Source organism: Musca domestica, unplaced genomic scaffold, assembly GCF_030504385.1.
Source record: "Musca domestica strain aabys unplaced genomic scaffold, Musca_domestica.polishedcontigs.V.1.1 20, whole genome shotgun sequence".
Lineage (NCBI taxonomy): Eukaryota > Metazoa > Arthropoda > Insecta > Diptera > Muscidae > Musca > Musca domestica.
In genome coordinates, this window is record NW_026712250.1 from 13,861,704 (window position 1) to 13,886,377 (window position 24,674).

Here is a 24,674-nt window from a genome sequence, read left to right on the forward strand (position 1 = left end):
GATATACCGAATATCGGAAGAGATCTCTGGAGTGAGTTGGGTAGTTTTTGGCTATGCAAATAAAGAGGCGCATCGTATTGTGCGGGAATGTATCACACGCTGGGTAGACGTCACGCAAATCTTCGACAATTCATGCCCAATACGAATTGAGACGACTACACCATCCTGAACGTAATTACGCCCAATCTACCCTGGTTTGTCTAGGTGCTGGCGTTCTTCAGCTGCAATAGATTTGGGGGTGTGCATTCATCCTGTAACTGCTGATAGCATCTGCGACTGCATCGGTAGGGATGCCACTCAGATCTGCCGATAGGTTTCTTGGTCTAGAGGTTCTCTCTTCTAGAGAGTACTTTTCGCTTTGCCCTGTCGCTCTCAAAGGGCTCGACGAATTGTCGCTTAAAAACTCATTGCACCTCTTTGGATTTCTCATCGTTACGTCATTAAAAGTGAGTGAGGTTCTAACATCCTTTCTTCCGGATTCGTGAGCGACTTAACCGTTAGCCACAGCTTACTCATATCGGTTCCAAAGGTGCAACACTTCAGATGGTCTAGCCACTATTTCCTCTTATGCTCCTGTACCAACCGGTTGACTTCCACAAACAAATCATGATTCTAGGATCAGCAGGGTTGCTACGCCGGATAATCATGCTCGTTTGCAAATTCCGCTGCCTCTGCTGGAAATTTGATCTAATCTCGGGTATTCGCCAGCAGGTATATAGCGAGCGGCTGCAGCTTTGATGATGTTGCGGAAATCCTCTCTGCTATCCGATCCTCTCTGCTATCCGATCCTCTCTGCTATTGGGCAGTTATCTGATGTGACGCTTGGTGAATTCTCTGAACTCTGGCCACAAAGCTTTCCCATGATTAAAGAAAGTGCGGCGTTCCGAGGTTATGAAATCGTTTATGGTGACGATTACGTCGTCTGGTCGATGTCAACGGCGCTTTCAGAAATATACTCCGCAGAACGGATACTCCGTGTTCTGCCACGCCTGGCAACATCTTTTGTTGTACCAGTCTCTTCGAGACGAGCGACCAAACGTCGCTGTGTTTCACCAACAGGCGTTTGACGGCCAGAAAATATGCCACGAAATTCTCGTTGTACCAAAGTCACCGACCGATTTTTGGCAAATAAATAGTTCCGCATTCCGGCTATTCCTCATTTTGGAGCAGTGTAGAAGAGCAGAAATGACATTAGGGATCGATCTTAAAACTTTTAACATTTTCTGATAGAAGGAGGATTACATTATCATTTGTTTCACCCAAGAACGAACCCTATTGAAATTGGAGATAATCGGTCAAAATTTCGATGTAGCTCCCATTTATCTCTTTGTCCGATTTGCCTTTTATTGTGCACCAAACTTGTAATATTAGCCCAAATGGGATGGAAATTGGCACTTACGATCAAATTAAGCCTGAAAATAAGTATACCAAATTTGGTGAAAATCGGTTCAGATATAGCTATAGCTCCCATATATATTGTTTAGCCGATTTGTTATTTTTGTGTCCTTTGCAGCCATAAAATGCACTCTGTAACAACGATATCTTGGGAAATATATCAAATATAGCTCAGAAATATCTTCGACTAATTTTATCGAGATCGGTTCAGATTTGGATATAGCTCCCATATATATTTTCGTCCGATTTTCCATATTTTGTGCACCAAACGTGTAATAATAGCCTAATGGGATGGAATTTGGCACTTACGATAAAATTAAGCCTGAAAATAAGTCTACCAAAATTGATCGAAATCGGTTCAGATATAGCTATAGCTCCCATATATATTTTGCCTCCGATTTGTTATTTTTGTCCTCCGCAGCCGTAATATGTACTCTGCACAACGATATTTGGGATAATATATCAAATTCAGCTCAGAAATACCTTCGACAAATTTTATCGAGATCGGTTCAGATTTGGATATAGCTCCCATATATATCTTCGTCCGATTTGCCTTATTTTGTACACCAAATGTGTAATATTAGCCGAAATGGGTTGGAATTTGACGCTTACGACCAAATAGAGCCTAGATACATGTATGTCAAATTTTGTGAAAATCGGTTCAGATATAGCTATAGCTCCCACATATATATTGTTCAGCCGATTTGGTATAATTTTATTTATTTATTTTTTTTATATGAAGCTCTACTGCGAAGGGGTGTAGGGTATCATAAAATCGTCCCCGCCCGACTTTTAAACTTTCTCTTTCTCTACTGGCTTTTTAAATAAAAATTCCCTGATTCCCCCATTAGAAATCCCCAATATTCATGTTTGGGCTAAAAATATCAAAGATGGCAACTTCACAGTCGCTGGGACAGTAATGTCAATTTAGCGTGTTTTTTTTTCTGGATTTGTGACACATTTTACGGAACCCATTTCACAGTGAGTTACCATCCTTCTTTTCCAATAGTGAATGATAACAAATGTAATAACACCCTTAAAGTAATCAATTATTTAAATGAAATCATTAATAACAAGGCATAACAAAAAAATTATACACCAAAAAATGATGAATATTCAAATGCCGTCTTATGAATAATCCTCTCCGTTATTTTTAAAGTAAATTATTAAATGACCCTTTGTAATTTTATAAATATTTCCCCGCATGTTGTGTGTGAGCGATCGGAATTATTGCCATAGGCATGGGACATGGTCAGAAATTATACCGGTTAGATTTGCATACAACTGGATCTGAAGGCGGTTTTAGGTTCAAAAACCTGGCATACAACTGAAATTGATTGATGGAAATTGCAATAAACAATTAGTTTAACAACAAAACTTATGAATTTATTATTATTACTAACAGAAAGAAAAACAACAACAATTACATTTCATGTGGTTTTATGGCATTCTAATGAAACGGATTGGCAGGCAAGGCGCCTTTTTGGTTTCGTTTTTTTTTTTTTTTTTTTAATTTATGGTTATTTGAATATTAATAATTTTATTTTATTGAAAGCATACTAAATTCTAGTCCGTTTTTTTTTATAACTAATTGCCAAGTTTAATGTTTTGAAGTGTTATAATTTCCAGTTTTCTTGTAATTAATTTAGATTTTTTGTTAAACAATACTCAACAAAAATAATTAACATATTTTGCGTTTTTTGCATAAATTACATGTAATCGTTGTTTATTTCTCTTTTTAATTTAATAAAAAAATAATAGAAGAATGATGATGAAATTCAGCTGAGAAAGAACCATAAAACCCGTCCATAGCTCATATTTATGATCTCTGAATCAGTTAATTGCATTGCTTTAGTTAATTTAATAAATTATTTTTTTTGCATGTCTTTGCATTATTCAAAAAGAGAAAATATTAAAATAAGGAAATGAAAAAAAATGTTCTGCGATCACGTGAAATAGCAGGCAATCTTAAGAGGAAATCTAGAGAACATAAATCGGACTTTCAATATTTGTTTGAAAACTGTATTTGGAAAGTAAAATTAAGTTTAAGATTGTAGGAGACGGATTTTCCGGGATCATATGAAATTCCTAATGGGGACCTATTTTAAGGAAAATATTTTCAAAAACCATATTTGGCAAATGAGATTATCTCTCTAATTCTATCGTGCTCATAAGGTTGCTCTCATAAAAAAACGTACTTTACGAAAATGGTGATAATAAATTATTTTAATTTACAAACCTTCGAAAACGTACTTTACGAAAATGGTGATAATAAATTATTTAAATAGGAGGATCTTTCGAGGTTATTAAAGCGAGAATATAAATCGCTTTTTCGCCTTAAGTTATCGGCTGGCTTCTTCGGAAAAGAGAAAAGAGCGTAGGGCCAAATTCGAACTAAGTAAACCTAAAACTTCTTTGTTTTTCTACGAAGAAACCAGTCGATGACTTAAGCCAATCAAAACCAGTAAAGAAAGTCTTAAAGTCGGGCGGTAAAGAAAGACTTTGCTAATTTAGTAGAGCTCCGCATAGCATTTAAAAGTTTTTATGGGAGATTATAATTTGAACTTGAAATTACAAAGGACTAAATATGCCGAAGCATTTGTATCTTTTAAATTCGGAATTGTATTGCCTATTTGGTGCACAATTAATTTGAAATCGGATAAAGATATATATGGGAGCTATATCCAAATCGGAAACGATCTTGATAAAATTTGGCAAAGATATTTCTGAGCTGTATTTGATATATTTCCCTGAATATCGTTGTTACGTAGTGCATATTACGGCTGTGGGTAACAAATATAATAAATCGGATGACCAATATATATGGAAACTATAGCTATATCTGAACCGATCTTCACCAAATTGACATACTAGCTTCTAGGCTCAATTCGATCGTAAGTGCCAAATTCCATCCCATTTGGACAAATATTAGACGTTTGGGTGCACAATAAAAGGCAAATCGCACGAAGTTATATATGGGTGCTATTTCCAAATCTGAACCGATCTCGATAAAATTTGGCAAATGTATTTCTGAGCTGTATTTGTTATATTTCCCTGAATATCGTTGTAACGGAGGGCATATTATGGCCGTAGAGAACAAATATAATAAATCGGATGAACAGTATATATGGGAGCTATAGCTATATTTGAACGGATCTTCACCAAATTTGTCACATTTGTTTCTAGACTCAATTCGGTCATAAGTGCCAAATTCCATTCCATTTGGACAAATATTAGACGTTTGGGTGCACAATAAAAGGTAAATCGGACGAAGTTATATATGGGAGCTATATCCAAATCTGAACCGAACTCCATAAAATTTAGCAAATGTATTTCTGAGCTGTATTTGTTATATTTCCCCAAATATTGTTGTTACAGAGTGCATATTACGGTTGCGGAGGACAAAAATAACAAATCGGATGAACAATATATATATGGAAGCTATAGCTATATCCGAACCAATTTCGATCAAATTTGGCATACTTATTTTCAGGCCTAATTTTGTTGTATGTGCAAAATTTCATACTATTCGGGCTGATATTACACGTTTAGTGCACAATAAAAGGCAAATCGGACAAAGATATATGTGGGAGCTATATCTAAATTTTGACCGATTATCTCCAATTTCAATAGGGTTCGTCCTTGGGTCAAACAAATGATTTGTGCAAAATTTCATCTGGATCGGGTAATAAATGCGAACTGTACTTTGTTTACAAAAAATACATGGACAGACCGACGGACGGATGGACATGCATAAATCGACTCAGAATGTGATTCTATGCAGATCATTAAAGGAACTATGGGTCTATCTCGTTTCCTTTTGCCTGTTACAAACAAATGCACAAAGACATAATACCCTGACCACCTGTGGTGTAGGGTATAAAAATATTTTTATGAATTCTCGTTTTTAAGGTCATTGGCTGGCTTCTTTGTAAAATTACATAGGAGCATAGGGATAACAAGTATCAATTATGGGCCGAATTTGAACTAAGTTAACCTAAAACTCCTTTCTTCCTCTGCGAAGAAGCCAGCCGATGACTAAAGCCAGTCAAACAAGAGCTTTATGTATTCCCACCTTTAAGCCAGCCAAAAAAAGCTTTTTATGAATTCTCCCCCTTGAAGGTCATTGGGTGGCTTCTTTGTAAAATTACAAAAAAGCATAGGGTTAACAAGTATTAATTATGGAAAGAAATTGAACTAAGTCAACCTATCGGCTGGCTACTTTGGTAAAGAAGAAAGGAGCGTAGGGTTAACAAGTATCAATTATGGGTCAAATTTGAACTAAGACAACCTAAAATTTTTTGTTATTTGACTAAGAAGCCAGCCAATGATTTAAGCCAGTCAAAAAAGTATTTTCTGTGTTTGCACCCATGGCAGAAGAATACAGGTAGATGCATCAACGCTTGGGAAACATTGATATGTCAAAAAAATTAAATGTTTTTTTTTAAATATATTTATATATATTTTTTATATTTATATTTTATATATTTTTCTTATACCGACCATCAGTCGGAGGCTATTAAAATTCGCGTTTTTCAAAATTTTTTACAAATTTAATAAATTTTTCATTCAACATTTTCATTCTAAAATTGGTTTTGACACTTCATTGTCTCAAGCAGCTGTGTCGACGCGTTTACCTATATTTTCTACCATGGTAAAATTACAAAGGAGCATAGGGTTAACAAGTAGCAATTATGGGACGAAATCGAACTAAGTCAACCTAAAACTCCGTTGTAATTTCACTAAGAAGCCAGTCGACGACTGAAGCCAGTAAAAAAGGCTTCTGTGTTTTTGCACCTTTAAAAAAATGTTCACGTGTAAATGGACTATTAATCCCCATTAGCTGGGTTCACATGCCAATAACACAAATGAAATTTCTTAAGTCATCTGGCCACAAGTCAAGTTACATCAATGATATAACCATCACAATAATAAACTTATCTTTTAGCTTTAACGGTACAACAACACAAAGTGCAACAAATTTGACGAATAGTAACAACAACAACTGTTAATTAATTGAAAAAAAAATTCCACACCCTCGACAATTTTTCATTGGAATTATTCTATTTTTTGAATGGAAACATTGAGTGAAAATTGTTATCTAACTCCGGCCAGAAGAGTGTATGTCTGTATTGGTTTCGTATGTGAAATTTGCAGAAGTGTTGGAGAATTTTGGCGACGGAAAAATTTTTGGATTTTCAACGTGGCTACGAGAAAAACAACATTTGCTGCTGCAACTACTACTACTACCAAGAAACGCCGAGAGAGATTTTATACCGCCCAGCATCCAGTGTATAGCCTTCCAGATAATACCATTAAAGGTGAAGGAAACGATAAAGCAACGAACGGAATATAACGAGAACCTCGCATTTCATTCATTGTCTAAAAATACAACAACAACAAGAACAGCTGAGCAGCAGTGACAGCAGCAGCAAATAAAGTAAACAAATTAAATCAAAGGCCACATCCATCCAGCCAGCCAGCCATTCAACCATCTGTCAGCCTGACTGCCTACCCACCAAAAAAAAAGAACAATAACAAAAAACCCAACAACAACAAAGGTAAGTACAACAAATGTTTATGTAAAACAAAATATTGTTTTTCTACCTCTGCCTTAGGAGATAATCGGAATTTCAAATTAATCAAATCCAATATTTTTGTCATTGGGACGGAGTCGACCAGCCTGCCTGCATTCTCAAATGACTTCTTGTATTTTTCGTTTTTTTGATAATTCTCTTACCTTGATGATATCTTCCGCATTCCAGAAGGCATCTTCTGCTGTCACAAAGAAAAAAAAAAATCGCAATTGAAATGACGATTATTATTAAGATTAATTTGTTATGATCGCGAACAAGATAAATTTGTGAGGATGCGATTTGAAGATCAGGCTGACCGGTAATTATGAGAAGCCGGACATTTCAGAATTTCCAGAAATATAATTTGTAGTTAAAAAAAAAGTAAAAAAAGCTGTAAGTTCGACCGGGCCCAACTTTGAATAGCCTCCACCATTTGGAACGAATTTGGCAATTCTCAAAAATAACAAAATCCGTTAAAAATTCGGTTAAAATCTTAGAAATACCGGATGTCTATACGTCGACATGGACCGGCATAGGTAACTTTTGTCACAAGTCATTACAATATTCAAATGCGAAACTTAGAAAAAATCGGCTAAAGTCATCCAATACCGAATATCGGGAGGTATCCTTATATGGGGGCTATACGAGGAAGTGGACCTGCACAGACAATCTCCTTTCATAGGCTGTAGCTTCCATTACGATCATCAAATAGCAATTAGAAACAATTTCGGTGAATACTGTCGCTAAAATCATCAAAATACCGAATATCGGGAAGGTACCCTTGTATGGGGGCTATACGAAGACGTGAACCTGCACAGACAATTTTCTTCATAGGCTGTAGTATCCATTACGAACTTCATAGCCTTAATTTGAAACAATTCCGGTGAATACTGTCGCTAAAATCACCAAAATACCGAATATCGGGAGGTACCCTTATATGGGGGCTATACGAAGACATGGACCTGCACAGACAATTTTCTGTCATAGGCTGTAGTATCTATTACGAACTTCATAGCCTTAATTCGAAACAATTCCGGTGAATACTGTCGCTAAAATCACCAAAATACCGAATATCGGGAGGTACCGTTATATGGGGGCTATACGAAGGCGTGAAACCTGCACAGACAATTTTCTGTCTTAGGCTGTAGTATCCATTACGAACTTCATAGCCTTAATTCGAAACAATTCCGGTGATAATGTCGCTAAAATCATCAAAATACCGAATATCGGGAGGTACCCTTGTATGGGCCTATACGAAGACGTGGACCTGCATAGACAATTTTCTGTCATAGGCTGTGGTATCCATTACGAACTTCATAGCCTTAATTCGAAACAATTCCGGTGAATAATATCGCTAAAATCACCAAAATACCGAATATCGGAAGGTACCGTTATATGGGGGCTATACGAAGGCGTGAATCTGCACAGACGATTTTCTGTCTCAGGCTGTAGTATCCATTACGATCATCAAATACCAATATGAAACAATTCCGGTGAATACTGTCGCTAAAATCACCAAAAATACCGAATATCGGGAGGTACCCTTATATGGGGCCTATACGAAGACGTGGACCTACATGACACATTTTCAATACCAAAAGTCCTGCAGACATAATATACATTTGGGTAAAATTTTATCAATCTACTTCAATTCATTCGGAAGCTAGAGTGATTTCCACAGGCGGACGGACATCGCTAAATCGACATAGAATTTTATGCTGATCAAGATATATATGTACCTTGTGGGTCTAAAATGTATGTTTCGAGGTGTTACAAACTTAATATACCCTCCATACTATGGTGGAGGGTATAAAAAAAATTAAAATCGATAGGTGAGAATACCTAAAAGGCTTTTTTGGCTTGCTTAAATTATCGGCTGACTTTTTCGGAAAAGAACGAAGGAGCGTAGGGCCAAAATCTAACTAAGTCAACCTAAAACTCCGTTGTTCCTCTAAGAAGAAGCCAGCCGATGACTTAAGCCATTCAAAAAAGCTCTTTATGTATTCTCACCTTTAGTCCCACAGGTCCGACACCACAGGCAAGCAAGCCCAAATATCTCATCGATCTCCAAGCAAGCCCAAATGTCGCATCTAAAGGTGGGAATACATAAAACGCTTATTGTCTCTCTTAAGTCATCGGCTGGCTTCTTCGGAAATTAACGAAGAAGCATAGGGCTTAAATCGAACTAAGTCAACCTAAAACTCCTTTGTTACTCTACGAAAAAGCCAGCCGTTGACTTAAGCCATTCAAAAAATCCCTTTATGTCATAGAGGTATGTTATACCTTCAGAAGAGTCTTTAAGTACCCTTAAGGGAAGTAAACCTTAAGGTGGGAATACATAAAGCGCTTATTTGCCGGTCTTAAGTCATCGGCTGGCTTCTTCGGAAATGAACAAAGGAGCATAGGGTCAAAATCGAACTAAGTCAACCTAAAACTCCTTTGTTTCTCTACGAAGAAGCCAGACGATGACTTAAGCCAGCCAAATATGCGCTCTATGTATTCCCAGCCTCGACACCATAAGCAAGCAAGCCTAAATGTCTCACCTAAAGGTGGGAATACATAAAACGCTTTTTGACTGGTCATCGACTGGCTTCTTTGAAAAAGAACAAAGGAGCGTAGGGCCGAAATCGAAGTGAGACATTTTATGTATTCCCACCTTTAGTGCTTGTGGTGCCGGGCCTGTGGCACCATATATCCCATCGATCTCCACTTAACAGCTCATATTCTCTTTTAAAAAGTATTAATTCTTAACGGTCTTTTGCAGAAAAAAATATTGATCCTGTCCCTATCAGCAGTAGTTTAAAGGTGCAGATACATAAATATTTTTTTAACTGGCATTCCGCATTTATTTAAAGTCAGAAAATTTAATTTATTCAATTTCCTTTTTTATCATTTCAACTCCCAAATTTTTAACATTCTTTAATCTATTATTTGTCAAATATATCACCATTTTCGTAGATACGTTTTTCTTAAAAAAGAAACAGAAAAACAGAACAAGTATTACCTGCTCTCCGGAACTCGACAATTGTTAAAATATAAGGTGCAGCAAAAGTAAACTTCCGGTATATTTTTGGCTGTAATTTGAAAAAAAAAAAAAATGAAAAAGTTTCATTCTTCTTGAGGATTATTTTTATTTGGTCTTTTAGTTTTATTTCTTAACATCAAGTCGAGAATATGATGTCACGTAAATGCCACGCCGCCAGAGTCTATTGTCATTTGAGCCCTTTTATGGCATTTACCATCACTTTGGCCAAAACTTCCGGGGATAGGTCATAACATTCTTGACGTATATAGTCTTTAAGAGCTGAAAGAGTCTGAGGCTTGTTGACATAAATCCGGGACTTCAAAAAGTCCCACACAAAAGAAGTCTGGAGCGGTCAAATCAGGCAGTCTTGCTAGCCAGTGCATATAGCCAAAACGGGGGATTTGGCGCCCGGGAAATGCATTCTTCAGCATATCGATTGTGGCACGTGAAGTGTGTGTGGCGTTGCACCTTCCTTTTGGAACCAAATGCCTTCCAATCCCAACCCCTCAAGTTGCGACAAAAAGAAGTCGTTGATCATTGCTTTGTAGAGCTCTCCACTCTCAGTAACCATTTTCGCCAGCAACGTCTTCGAAGAAAAAAGGTCGGAACTCCATAGAGAAAAGGTCCGATTCGATGACTCGAAAACAGCACACCATATTGTGACTTTGAGGGGGTGTAATGGCTCTTCGTGGTTTACATGCGGATTTTGCTTATTTACGTACCCGCTAAGATGGAAATGGCGCTCATCACTCATGATTATTTTGATAAAAAATAATTTTCTTCTTGCTGGGGTGATTAAGGATGGCTTTAGCGTATGTCAGACCCGATTGGAGGTCACCAGCTAACAGCTTTTGCACCATCAGAACTTTGTACGGAAGTATCTTCAAATCTTGTATCAAAATTCACTGGAAATATCGTTAACTGATACTCATTTGCGTAGCACGTCCGCGTTCTGGAGCAGTGTAGCGTAATATTGTTTATTAACATAAAATGTATAGCATTTTCTGATAGGAGGATTTGTTTTGCGCCACCTTGTATATTTAAGGATTTCTTATAGGGGCAGAAGATGGATTTGCCTAAGTACTTTTTATTTACATTATTTATAATTTCCTGCGTGCGGACAACAGGTTTTCAAAAACGTATTTACGAAAATGGTGATAAATGTGTTCAGAGTTTAGAAAATGAAATTAGAGAATTCATATATCTCACGATGACCGATTATACGATCTCTTGAATTTGTTATTGTCCTTCCAAAAATTTTGAGAGCATATTCTTTATATGAGATCTTTTGCAGCGACAAATGATTTTGAAAACAAAAACGTATTTACGGAAATGGTGATAAGGGGAATATTAGGGGCTGCATGATTTTAATATCTATTATCCAAATCGGAGATATTGTGCCGTGAAATGGTTCGTGGCATATAGGTATGTCAGCGCTGAGTATTAAGGTGAGAATGCATTAAACCCTATTTTGAGTGGCTTAAGTAATCGGCTGGCTTCTTCGAAAAAGAACAAAGGCGCGTAGGGCCAAAATCGAACTAAGTCAACCTAAAACTCCTTTGCTAATCTACGAAGAAGCCAGCCATTGACTTAAGCCTGTCAAAAAAGCCTTTTATGTATTCTCACCTCTACTTCTATCCTTGAGAGACCCCAGAAACTTCTTTACTATTTTTTTTAAGGTATATTTTGTTTCAATGAGGTTTTACCAACCTAGAGGGACGATGGACTTCCCTTTACCCATAGAAATCATTCTTTATAGAGTTATGACTCTTCCAAAGGGCTCCAATTGACTTAGACTGGATTCTGACCAGCTGTAAAGGGTATTAAAATTAGACGCTGTATGTGTATGCAAAATTTTCATGGAAATTACAATTGATTCGGAAATGTTTATAAGCGATTTTATAAAACCAGTAAGGAAAAGTCAGGCGGGGCCGACTAAATACCCTGTACCACTATGTATATTTAGTAGAGCTCCCGTAACAAAAGAATTTATTTAAGGTAGATCATACCACCTATCGATATCCGGCTTTGGAGCAGTTATAATTTGGTTTCAGAGGAAACTAATATAAGGGAGGCATATGCAGCTCTGAATTGATTTTCTCTAAATTTGACGGAGACATTTAAGTCATTTTTACCTATTAATATTGCAATAGGTAATTATATCACTTCGAGACGGATTATTTTAAAAAATATATATCGGAACCGAGTTCTGCAAAATGGAAACGTAAGTCCCGAAATTCACTACATTTGGAGTGATATTAGCCATTATTTGCACAATAAACCTGAAATCTGATTAAGGACATATATCGGAGCTATATCTGAATCTTTGCCGATCTCGATAAAATTTGCAAAGGCATTTCCGAGCTCTATAAGATATCTGATACCAAATATCATTGTTGCTGAATGCATATTACGCACGTGAAGGACTTAAACAGCAAATCGGATGAAATCTATGTATAGGAGCTATGGCTTTATCTGAACCGATTTCCTCCGAATTCGATGTACTTGCTTCTAGACTCAATTCGTCATGCCATATAGGTCATTTGGCGAACAATTAACCCGAAATCGGTCCACTTGCTAATAAAGCATAAATTATTCCTGAAGAACCGAATGCCTCCTTCTTTCCTGATTCTTGTCTAATAATATGAGAAATTATTCCGAATCCAGGTAAAATTAAAATATAAAATTCTGGATGACCAAAGAATCAAAATAAATTTTGATAAAGAATTGAATCACCTCCTTCTGCTGGATCAAATAATGAGGTATTTAAATTGCGATCAGTTAATAATATAGTAATGTATAGTACAAATCTGATCCGATCTCGATAAAATTTGCCAGAGGTATTTCTGGGCTCCCAAATTAAGCAATGATGCAGCATTTTCTAAAAAAGCAGAATACCGCATTCTAGTAACTAAATAACGCCAGCCGTAATCAGTCAATGTCAGATAAAAATTATTATCTCTGAGATTACATAGCTCACTAACTTTTTTTATCTTCCGGTTACATATCACAAAAATTACACGGAAAGTCCACCTTTCCCTGCCCTCTAACACTTTTAAAAAGAAAATCTCTGTTTTTCTACTTTATTTTATTTTTGTTTAATTGGGATTAAGTTGTAATAAAAGTCATCTGCATGAGATTGCCAAACCTTATCAGATGACCTTCAAGCAGTCTTCCGTTCCCTGAAAAATTAAAATAATTGAGAGAAAATGCTTAAAAAACATTATATTATATTATATTATATTATATTATTATATTATATTATATTATATTATATTAAATTATATTATATTATATTATATTATATTATATTATATATTTATTTTTCTGCCCTAAAGGTCAGACTTCTACGAAGTCAGCATGGATTATTTAAAAAAACGTACTTTACGAAAATGGTGATTAAAAATCAGCTTTATCAGAGATACATTTTGAAAAAAATAGTACAAAACATCGTGTCTATATAGATTACTGATCCCTTAAGGATTTTTTCCAAAATTTTATTAGTTGTTTTGTTTAAACTAAAATCCCATTATTATATTTTGCTGTCATAAAGCCGTAGATAAAATAATATTTTTTAACTTAATTTTAATAACAGAGTCTTAAAACAGATATCTTTTTATTTTCAAAATTTACCATCCTACATCATTATGATATTTATTTGAGGCAATGACGTCAAGAGTTTAGAGCGGTGGATTTTCCTAAATGTTTGTTAGGGTGAAAAAATAATGTTTATTACACCAGCGTACAATTGAGGGTGATAATCCCCATCGTAAAAAAAATGTTATAGAAGCCAAAACAAGTCAAGTAAAGAGAAATGATGATAAACATTCAAATTTGTCAGGAAAATCCGCTGCTCTAAAACCTTGATGTCATGGCCTCAAATAAATATCATAATGGTCTAAGATGTCTTTTTCGAAATTTAAAAAATATGTGTTTCAGTACTTTGTTATTAGTTACTAGTTAGAAAAATTATATGCAGCTTCGTGGCAGAAAACAAGAATAAACTTAGATTTCAGTATCGTTCATCGTCTGATCATTATTTATCTTGCGAATAACGACTTAAAAATCACCATTTTCATAAATACGTTTTTCGTTGTCTGACATATAAATCTGAAAGGCCTCCTCTAGTTCCACATAACGGCTGACACTCAATTTACTGTCAGAAGTGTAAAACGGTCTTTATTTTTATAAAAAAATGTGACTTTTGGGTAAAAAACGTCTTTTTAGACTCATAATAATCGTCTTCAAAATTTGTCGTGTCGTTTCCGTCCCTGCGATTTTGAAGTATAACTAATACATAAATATCACCATTTTCGTAAATACGTTATTCGTTGTCTGACATATAAATCTGCAAGGTCTCCTCTAGCTCCACCTAACAGATGACACTCAATCTCCTATTGGAAGAAAGAAAACCTCACTGGATCCTTGTTCTCTTCATTTTTTTAAAAATGTGACTTAAGGGTTAAAAAAAGTCTTTTTAGACTAAAATCGTCTTCAAAAATTTATCGAGTCGTTTGCGTCCCTGCGATTTTAAGGATTTTTTGTAACTAATACATAATTATCACCATTTTCGTAAATACATTTTACATTATCTGAGATACAAATCCTGAAGGTCTCCTCTGTCTAAATGTGTCTTTAATAAATACTATTTTAAATCACCATTTTCGTAAGGTACGTTTTTTAATAATCCATGCTGACTTCGCAGAAGTCTTACCTTTAAGACAGAAGAAAATTAGAAAATAAAATTAAATAAAGGAATAGTTGTGTTCTTACCTTAGGCTAATACGCTGCTCTAAACCCATGACGTCATTGTCTTAAAATAAATAAAATAATCCATGCTGACTACAAAGAAGTCTGACCTTTAAAGGAAAAAATAAGTGAAAAAATAAATAAGAGGATAGTTTTATTTTTACCCTAGGCAAATCCGCTGCCCTAAACCCTCGACGTCATTGTCTCAAATAAATATAATGGTCTAAGATGTCTTTTTTTTTCGAAAATAAAAAGATATGTGTTTCAGGACTAGTTAAAAAAAATATCAGCAGCTTTGTGGCAGAAAAAAAATTAAAATGAGATTTTAGTTCATTTAAAAAACAAAATAAATATAAATATCATTTAGAAAAAGTCCTTAAGCGATCGACAATTACTATTTTTCTAAATGTATCCCAAATAACAACAATTTTTATCACCATTTTCGTAAAGTACGTTTTTTTTTTAAAAAAAAATCTAAACTGATTTTGTAGACGTGTGACCTATAGGACAGAAAATTAAAAGGCAAATAAACTGATTCTAGGAAAAGTCCATAAAGACTAAAACTGAATTTATTTCGATAACTTTTTTCTTCTAAGGACAACTATATTTTATAAACACTCTGTACTAAATGTTTAAGGGTTCTCCGTTATTGAAAGGATCTCTTTCTTTTGCAAATCGTGGGTACTAAAAAAACATATTTTTACAGTATCACGAAAAATTATAATCTAGTAAAAGATTTTTCTCGTCCATACATTTATAAGGATAATAACTTAGGGTAATTCCATCAAAAGTTATTTATTTAAAATTTTTTTATGGGGACATAAGAGACCTTTGCTTAAATTCCTTTTTTTTTTGTATTTTTCATAATTTTTTTTTTCCATATGGAACAGATTTTCGAAAACGTATTTACGAAAATGGTGATAAGTGTGTTTAGAGTTTTGAAAATGGAATCAGAGAATTCATCTACCTCACGATAAACGGTAAAAGATTATTTTTAATTTATGCTTTTTCCAAAACGTTGAGAAGATATTCTTTTTTAGATCTTCCGCAGGATTAAACATTTTCCAAAACAGATTTACGGAAAGGGGGCTTAGAATCTAAAAAAAAATGTGAAATAGTGATTCTCACAATGACCGGTAAAAGATCTCTTGAATTTCTCCCACTTATCAAAAACCTGGAGTAGATACACGGATTTTTGAGAATTTCCTAATGATATTTAGTGTGTGCAGAGTTCAGAAAAAAAATTAGAGAATTAATCTGAAGAGACATTTGCGTGAATACATTTTATTTACATTCTTCACAATTTTCTGTGTAGGCATACCAGGTTCTTAAAAACGTATTTACGAAAATGGTGATAAGTCTGTTTAGAGTTTAGAAAAGGAAATTAGAGAATTCATATATTTCACGTTGACCAATTAAGGGATCTCTTGAATCAGTCTCTTTTTTACCAAAAATATATTTTCGTTATAAAACATATTTACGAAAAAACGGTGATAAGGGTAATTTTATGGGTTCCATAATTATAAATTCCATTATCCAAATCAGTGCTATTATACCACTACTTGAATGGTTCCGAAGTGCGACATATAGGTATGTCGGCGCTGAGTATTACTTTTATGCTTAGGAGACCCCAGAAACTTGTTTATTATTTTTATACCCTATACCATATAGTGGCAAGGGTATTATGTTTTTGTGCATTTGTTTGTAACATGGAGAAGGAAGCGACCCGTAGTTACTTTTGAGGATCTTCATTGAATCACTTTCTGATCGGTTCAGATTTGTATATAGCTCCCATATATAACTTCGTCCGATTTACCTTTTATTGTACACCAGACGTCTAATATTTGCCCAAATGAGATGGAATTTGGCACATACGACCGAATTGAGTCTAGAAGCTAGTATGCCAAATTTGTGGAAGATCGGTTCAGATATAGCTATAGCTCCCATATATATAGTTCATCCGATTTGTTGTATTTGTCCTCCGCAGCCGGAATATGCACTCCGTAACAACAATATTTGGGGAAATTTATCAAATGCAGCTCAGAAATATTTTTGCCAAATTTTATCGAGATCGGTTCCGATTTGGATATAGCTCCCATATATAACTTCGTCCGATTTGCCTTTGATTGTGCACCCAAACGTCTAATATTTGTCCAAATGAGATGGAATTTGGCACATACGACCGAATTGAGTCTACTAGTCAAGCTAGTATGCCAAATTTGGTGAAGATCGGTTCAGATATAGCTATAGCTCCCATATATATGCCGTAATATGCACTCCGTAACAACGATAGTCAGGGAAATATATCAAATACAGCTCAGAAATATTTTTGCCAAATTTTATCGAGATCGGTTCCGATTTGGATATAGCTCCCATATATATCTTTATCTGATTTCAAATTAATTTTGCACCAAATGGCCAATACAAGTCCGAATTTAAAAGATACAAATGCTTCGGCATATTTAGTCCTTTGAACTTTAAATTACAATCATAGCGTGTGTAATGAAATTCTCCAATAAAATCTTTTAATTGTTATGTGGAACTCTACAAAATTAGCAAAGTGGTGTAGGGTATCATAAAGTCGACCCCGACCGACTTTAGGACTTTCTTTATTGGTTTCCAATTGAACCCGAGTTTTTAAAAAATATTGAATATAGTTTGCACTGTAGCTTTTCTTAAATTTAACAGATTTGATATTTCCATGACAAGGTGGCCGTATGTAGACTTTTGTCAAATCTTTTTTTTAGTTTTTCGTAAATATTTTTTCATTTTTGTATTAATTTTTTTTCTGTGTTACTATATTTATAAAATAAAATTTCAAACAAGTCTACATTATTCCTTTTTTTTCATACTGCTCTTGGAAGCGCCAGAGGTCCGAAATTATCGTAGAGTTTTGTCGGCCACTGTTTATCACCATTTTCGTAAATACATTTTTCAAACATGAAATATTTATCTCTTTGAGTAAACCATTATTCCTAAATTATTTTCACCACCACAATGGAAGAAGTTTCCATCTTATCGCTCCTTATGCTATAAATACATCAATAATTATTGTGAGCTATTAATAAGTTGTCATCAAATATTTGATGATTGATAACTGATTCCCATTTATTTCTTTGCTCACCACAAACCTCCAACGTCTCGGCATTTCTATTTATTTTTGTAATAATTTCTTGTGTAAAAATATTCAAATATTTACCATAATTATCTAATGCTAATAACAGAAGAAAAATAAAAAAAGAAAATTAATAATACTATGAAAGAAAAACACATGGAATTGTGGTTGGAGAGAATTTTATCTCCTGAATGCTCGAGAATCCACATATAGATGACAAATCGGTAAATATTTGCAAAGCATCTCTCTCACTCTCTCTCTCCGTCTCTGATTGCCAGTGGCAAAAAAAAACAAGACACAAGAAACGAACGACGTAAATGTATCAACGAAGAGATAATGTCACAAATGGGAAAGAATTGTACAAACAACAAGAAAAGATTTAAAGCCTTTTTGTTGATTTTGACAAGAGTTTGTTATTTTTTTCTAGTTAATTTTATTGTTATTGTAGTTGTTGTAGTTGAAATGAAATAAAAAGAAAAAAGTTTGTATTTACATACAGCGTCTAATGTGTATTCCTGAAAATTGAACTAATGGAAAAGATCAGTTATTTCAAAAATAAATGAAATAGATTCCTTCAGAGCTTTCTAAGAGTATCTTTCGTAAATAGGTTAGGATATTGAGATTTGGCATTCCGTATAAGATATTGTATACCATCTGTCCATCTGTGAATATTTTTTTAACTCATTTTTGTATTTGCCTACAGCGTTTTTTTTTTTTCAGAAATAACCCATAAAATTAAAATAAGACGAGGCTGAATTTTGTTCTATGAAAATGTAAAATGAAAATTTTTTAAAAAGGAAATAATTAGAAATAGAAACCAAGAAGCCAAAAACTAAGTACCAACTCCAGGAAAAACCTTCTGTGGATGGAGAAAATTCTATAAGACTTCGGAGATGGGAAAACCTTTTTGTATTAAACAAGTAAAATAGTATCAGTTGGTTTTGCCGATAGATGTATACCCCCAGCCATGAGTTATGATTATTCAAACTCTTGACCCTTTATGGGGGAGGTTCCGAAGCAGTTGGCCAATATTGACCAAATCGTATTTGACCTAAGACGGATATAAATATTCCAACGTGCCATATTTGGCCAATATGGAGTACTTCATATACTTTATATGATATAGCGGACCAATTTTGATACTAATACAGATAAAAATATTGATATGTGCAAAATTGGAAGGGAATCGATCACTTTTATCCAACTTAATGCAGAATGATAAATTCGGATGAATTTCATATTCATCTCAGTTTCTGGTTGAGAAATATTGAGATGCGCCAAGTCTTTTATAAGCTTCATAAGTACTCAAAATTTTGACCCTTTGTGGGGGAGGTACCAGAAGGAGTGGGCCGATATATTCCATCTTCACACCACACCTTGGTTTAATAAAAAATAGTGTGATATGTGTAATTTGAAGAATCGGACTCTCTCATCACATTTTATAAGAGTTATAATTACTCAAAATGTTGACTCTTTGTGGGGAAGAAACTGGATGGAGTGGACCGATATTGTCAATTTTCGCACCTATTATAGCACTGATGCAAATATTAGGATTTACAAAGTTGCAGCAAAGTCGTATTATCCTTTCACTTTCTGTGCAGTAAATTATTTTTTTGAAAATGTTGACATTTTGTGGGGAGGTACCAGAAGGAGTGGACCGATATTGCCCATCTCCAAACTCGATCTAAGTTTGACAGTAATGTTATGATGTACCATGTTTGGACCAAATCAGATACTTTCTTCGAAAGTTATCGTGAGTACCAGTCAGACAGACAGACGGACATTGCTAGATCGACTCCAAATGTCCTGAAATGGATTTGGTGCAGAGGCCTGGTTCTAAAACCGTTATTTCGATAAGATATGTTTTGACCGTTTGAAATGATATATGCCCTCTGTAGCCATATGGCTGAGGGATAATTACAACTCAGATAATTACTAACTCAGAGGAACATTGAGTATTAAAAAAACTTATTTACGAAAATGGTGATATTTGTGATTCAAAAATGATTTGAAATCCCTTTAGACGATTTATAAAATGCCGAAAAACGATGCCGGTATCGCACATTGAGTATTCAACAAAATGTATTTACGAAAATGGTGATATTTGTGACTAAAAATAGATGTAAAAAATGTTTGGACGATTTAAAACAAAAATACCCGATCCATGGACTAAAAGTCCTTCATTTTCCAATGGGATCTGAAGTTCTCTTTCTTTGGGATCTGAAATTCTTTCCCTCAAGGGAAATTCAGCTGCCTCCTTAATTGATGAAAACTCTACCTGAAAAGCAATGCCGATATCGAACATTGAGTGTTTAAAAAAATTATTTACGAAAATGGTGATATTTGTGATTAAAAATAGATTTAAAGCTCTTTGGACGATTTAAAACAAAAATACCCGATCCATGGACTAAAAGTCCTTAATTTTCCAATTTTCCAAAAATTCTGGCTTTGGGATCTGAATTCCTTTCCCTCAAGGACCTATCTATTACAAAATAATTGTAAAATTCAGCTGACTCCTTAATTGATGGAACCTCTACCTGAAAAACGAAGCAGATATAAAACATTGAGTATTTATAAAAATGTATTTACGAAAATTGTGATATTTGTGATTTAAAAAGGATTTAAAGGCACGATTTAAAAAAGACTACCGGATTCGTGGACTAAAAGTCCTTAAAATTTTTCCAAAAATGCAGGCTTTGGGATCTGTATTTTTTCTTCAAGGACCTATTTGTTTCAAAATAATTATAAAACTCAGCTGCCTCCTTTATTTCTGGAACCTCTATCTGAAAAACGATGCCGATATCGAATATTGAGTATTTAAAAAATATATTTAAGAAAATGGTGATATTTAGCTTTGGGATCTGCATTTTTTTGCTGGAACTTCCATCTGAAAATCTATGCCGATATAGAAAATTGAGTATTCAAAAAATGTATTTACGAAAATGGTGATATTTGTGATTTAAAGCCCCTTTAGATGGTTCATAAAAAAGTACCGGATTTGTGGACTAGAAGTCCTTAAAATACAGGGTTTGGGATGTGAAATTCTTTTCAAAAATATCCCTTCAAGGACCTACCTATTACAAAATAATTATGAAATTCAGCTGCCCCCTTCATTGCCGGAACCTCTATCTGAAAAACGATGCCGATATCGAATATTGAGTATTTTAAAAATGTATTTACGAAAATGGTGATATTTGTTATTTAAAATAGATTTGAAAACCCTTTAGACGATTTATAAAAAATACCGGAACTTTTAGTCCACAAGTTTCTAAAATTTTTCGAAAAATGCAGGCTTTGGAATCAGAAATTCTTTTCCTCAAGAACCTACCTACTAAAAAATAATTATAAAACTCAGCTGCCTCCTATATATCTGGAACCTCTACCTGAAAAACGATACCGATATCGAATGTTGAGTATTTAAAAAATATATTTACGAAAATGGTGATATTTGTTATTTAAAATAGATTTAAAAGCCTTTTAGACAATTTATTAAAAAAGTAACGGATTCATCCAAAATCCAAAAAAAAAAAGGTTTTGGGATCTGAAATTCTTTCCTACAAGGACCTGGCTGGAACCTCTTTCTAAAAAACGATGCCGATATTGAACATTGAGTATTCAAAAAATGTATTTAAGAAAATGGTGATATTTGTTATTCAAATTTAATTTAATTTATGAAAAACGTGCCAGATTTGTGGATTAAAAATTCTTAAAAATTTCCAAAAAAAAAAAAATCAGGTTTGGGATCTGAAATTTTTGTCCTCAAGACCTACCTTCATTGCTAGAAATTTTCATCTGAAAAACGATGCCAACATCAAACATTGAGTACTTAAAAAACGTATTTACGAAAATGGTGATATTTGGATTTAAAATAGATTTTTTATAGATTTAAGCCCTTGAGAAGATTTATAAAGAATACCGGAAGTTTTAGTCCACAAGTTCCTACAATTTTTCGAAAAATGTAGGCTTTGGGATCCTCATTTTTTTCCTTAAGGATCTTTACCTATTACAAAAAATTTATAAAACTCAAAATTTTTCGAAAAGTTCAGGCTTTGGTTCAGATACCATTCTTTCCCTCAATTACAAGATAATAATTAAATTCATTTGCCCTCTTCAATGGCAGAAACTCCACCTGAAAAACGATGTCGATATCGTCAGTTTTATGTTTTTAACTTTTCCACCTTCCGAAATCGAAAAAGTCAAACAAATAAATGTTCTGTCACTCACATGACTTCATTACCACACCGGTAGGCATGAATATCCAAAAACGTGATTATTTCGGAACTCATAAAAACGTTTTTCAATGTTATTACATATCGCATTACAATCTCCCAAAAGATATTAAAAAAAATCCCCTCCTTCAAACTTTATGAAAGGGCAATTAAGAAAAGACTCTCTACAGAATCTAAAAACTTTTTTTGAAAGAATTAACGTCTATAGCTCATAAATAATAATCATAAAGCTATTGCGTCAAGACGATCTCTATCTGTCACACTCTCCCAGCCAGCCCAGTGGCGTTTTACGTATTTCCTGTTCAGACATGTGTCTACACTTGTTGTTGACATTCTTATCTGGCAGAAAACAAAAAATGGTCACCTTGTCTAGTGTAAACTATGTGTGAGTGTGTGCGAGCGAGCGAACGTACGTATGTGTCAACGATACATTTCATCCCAGTTTTTTATTTTGTTAATCTAAAAATTGAGGATACCAAAAGAGGTGAATACGTTAAAGTGTCACAGTGGGGGGAAAAGTGGACAAGATATAATATTTAAATGCGCTTTAATTTTGAATTTAATTTGGATTTTATTTTTTTTTTTTGAATTTGTGTTCCTCTTTGAGATTATCATAAATTATTGCAAAATAGGGCCATGGCGCCCAAATTAGGAGATGATGACACTGCCCATCCTTTAATTGGTCTAGACCAAAACTTGCCTACAATTAGTATGATATCTATAGCTGGATGAGAAAAATGTATTTATGAAAATGGTGATATATTTGATACAAAAATGATTTGAAGAATATTGAAAATTTGGTGGTTCAATTTAGAAAAAATATTTATTTTTGACAATAGTCGGATTCTGGGGAAATGGTGACACCAAACTTCTATAAATTTGTCTAACCTGCAACCTGGATAATTTCTATAAATATCTATATCTGTTTATTTGTGAAGAAAAACGTTTCTACGAAAATGGTGATATATTTGACAAAATGTTAAAAATTTGGCCGGTGAAATAAAAAAAATAAAATCCGTTAAAAATTCTGTTAAAATCTTAAAAATACCGAATGTAGCCGTTATATTGGGGTCTATACGACGACGGGGACCTGTATAGGCAACTTTTACCATAAGCCATTACAAACGAAACTTGAAAAAAGAATCGGTAAAAAAATCATGAAAATACCGAATATCGGGAGGTACCGTTAAATGGGAGCTATACGAAGACGTGGACCAGCCCAGACAATTTTCTGTCATATTCTGTAGCATCCAGTACGAACTTCAAATACGAAATTTGAAACAACTCCGGTAAATAATTTCGCTAAAATCAGCAAAGTACCGAATATCGGGAGGGACCGTTTTATGGGAGCTATACGAAGACGTGGACCTGCACAGACAATTTTCTGTCTGAGACTGTGGTATCCATTACGAACTTCAAATACCTAATTTGAAAAAAAATTCCTGTGAATAATGTCGCTTAAATCGCTAAAATACCGCAAATAGGGAGGTACCGTCTTATGGGGGCTATACCAAAACGTGAACATACATGGCCCATTTTTCAATAGCAAAAGTCCTGCAAACATAATATACATTTAAGTAAAATTTTTTCAACCTACTTCATTTCGTTCGGAAGCTAGAGTGATTTTCACAGATCGACAAAGAATTTTATGCTGATCAAGAGTATATATACTTTGTGGGGTCTAAAATATATGTTTTGAGGTGTTACAAACGGAATGACAAATTTAATATACCCTCCATACTATGGTGGAGGGTATAAAAATAGATATATCGGAGACGAGCTCCACAAAATGCAAACGTATGTCCCGAAATTTACTCCATTTGGTCTGATATTAGCCATTATTTTCACAATAAACCTAAAATCGGATAAAGGATATATATGGGAGCTATATCCAAATCTTAGCCATTCTCGATAAAATCTGGCAAAGGTATTTCCGAGCTTTATAAGATATCTGGTACCAAACATCATTGTTGTCGAATGCATATTACAAATGTGAGGAACTTAAACATCAAATCGGATGAAACATATATGTGGGAGTGATATATCTGAACCGATTTTCACCAAATTTGATGTACATACTTCCAGACCGAATTCGGTCGGATATGCCAAAATTCAGGTCATTTGGACTTATATTGGTCATTTGGTGCACAATTAACCCGATATCGATTGAAGATAGTGCATTTTAAGCATTTGATGGACTTAAAGATCACATCGGTTGAAAAATATATATAGGATCTATAGCTATATTTGAGCCGATATTCACCAAATTTGATGTACATACTTCCAGACCGAATTCGGTCAGATGTGCCAAAATTCAGGTCATTTCGACTTATATTGGTCATTTGGTGCACAATTAACCCGAAATCGGTTAAATAAATATGATGCGATTATCACCAATTTTCATAGGGGTTCGTCCTAGGTCCAAGCAAATATTTTTTTTTTTTTTTTGAAAAATTTAATCTCAAACGGTTAATAAATGCGACCTGTATTTTGTTCACCAAAAAAAAATACATGGACAGACGGATTGACATACATAAATCGACTCACAAAGTGATTCTATGAAGCTCCTCAAAAGTAACTATGGG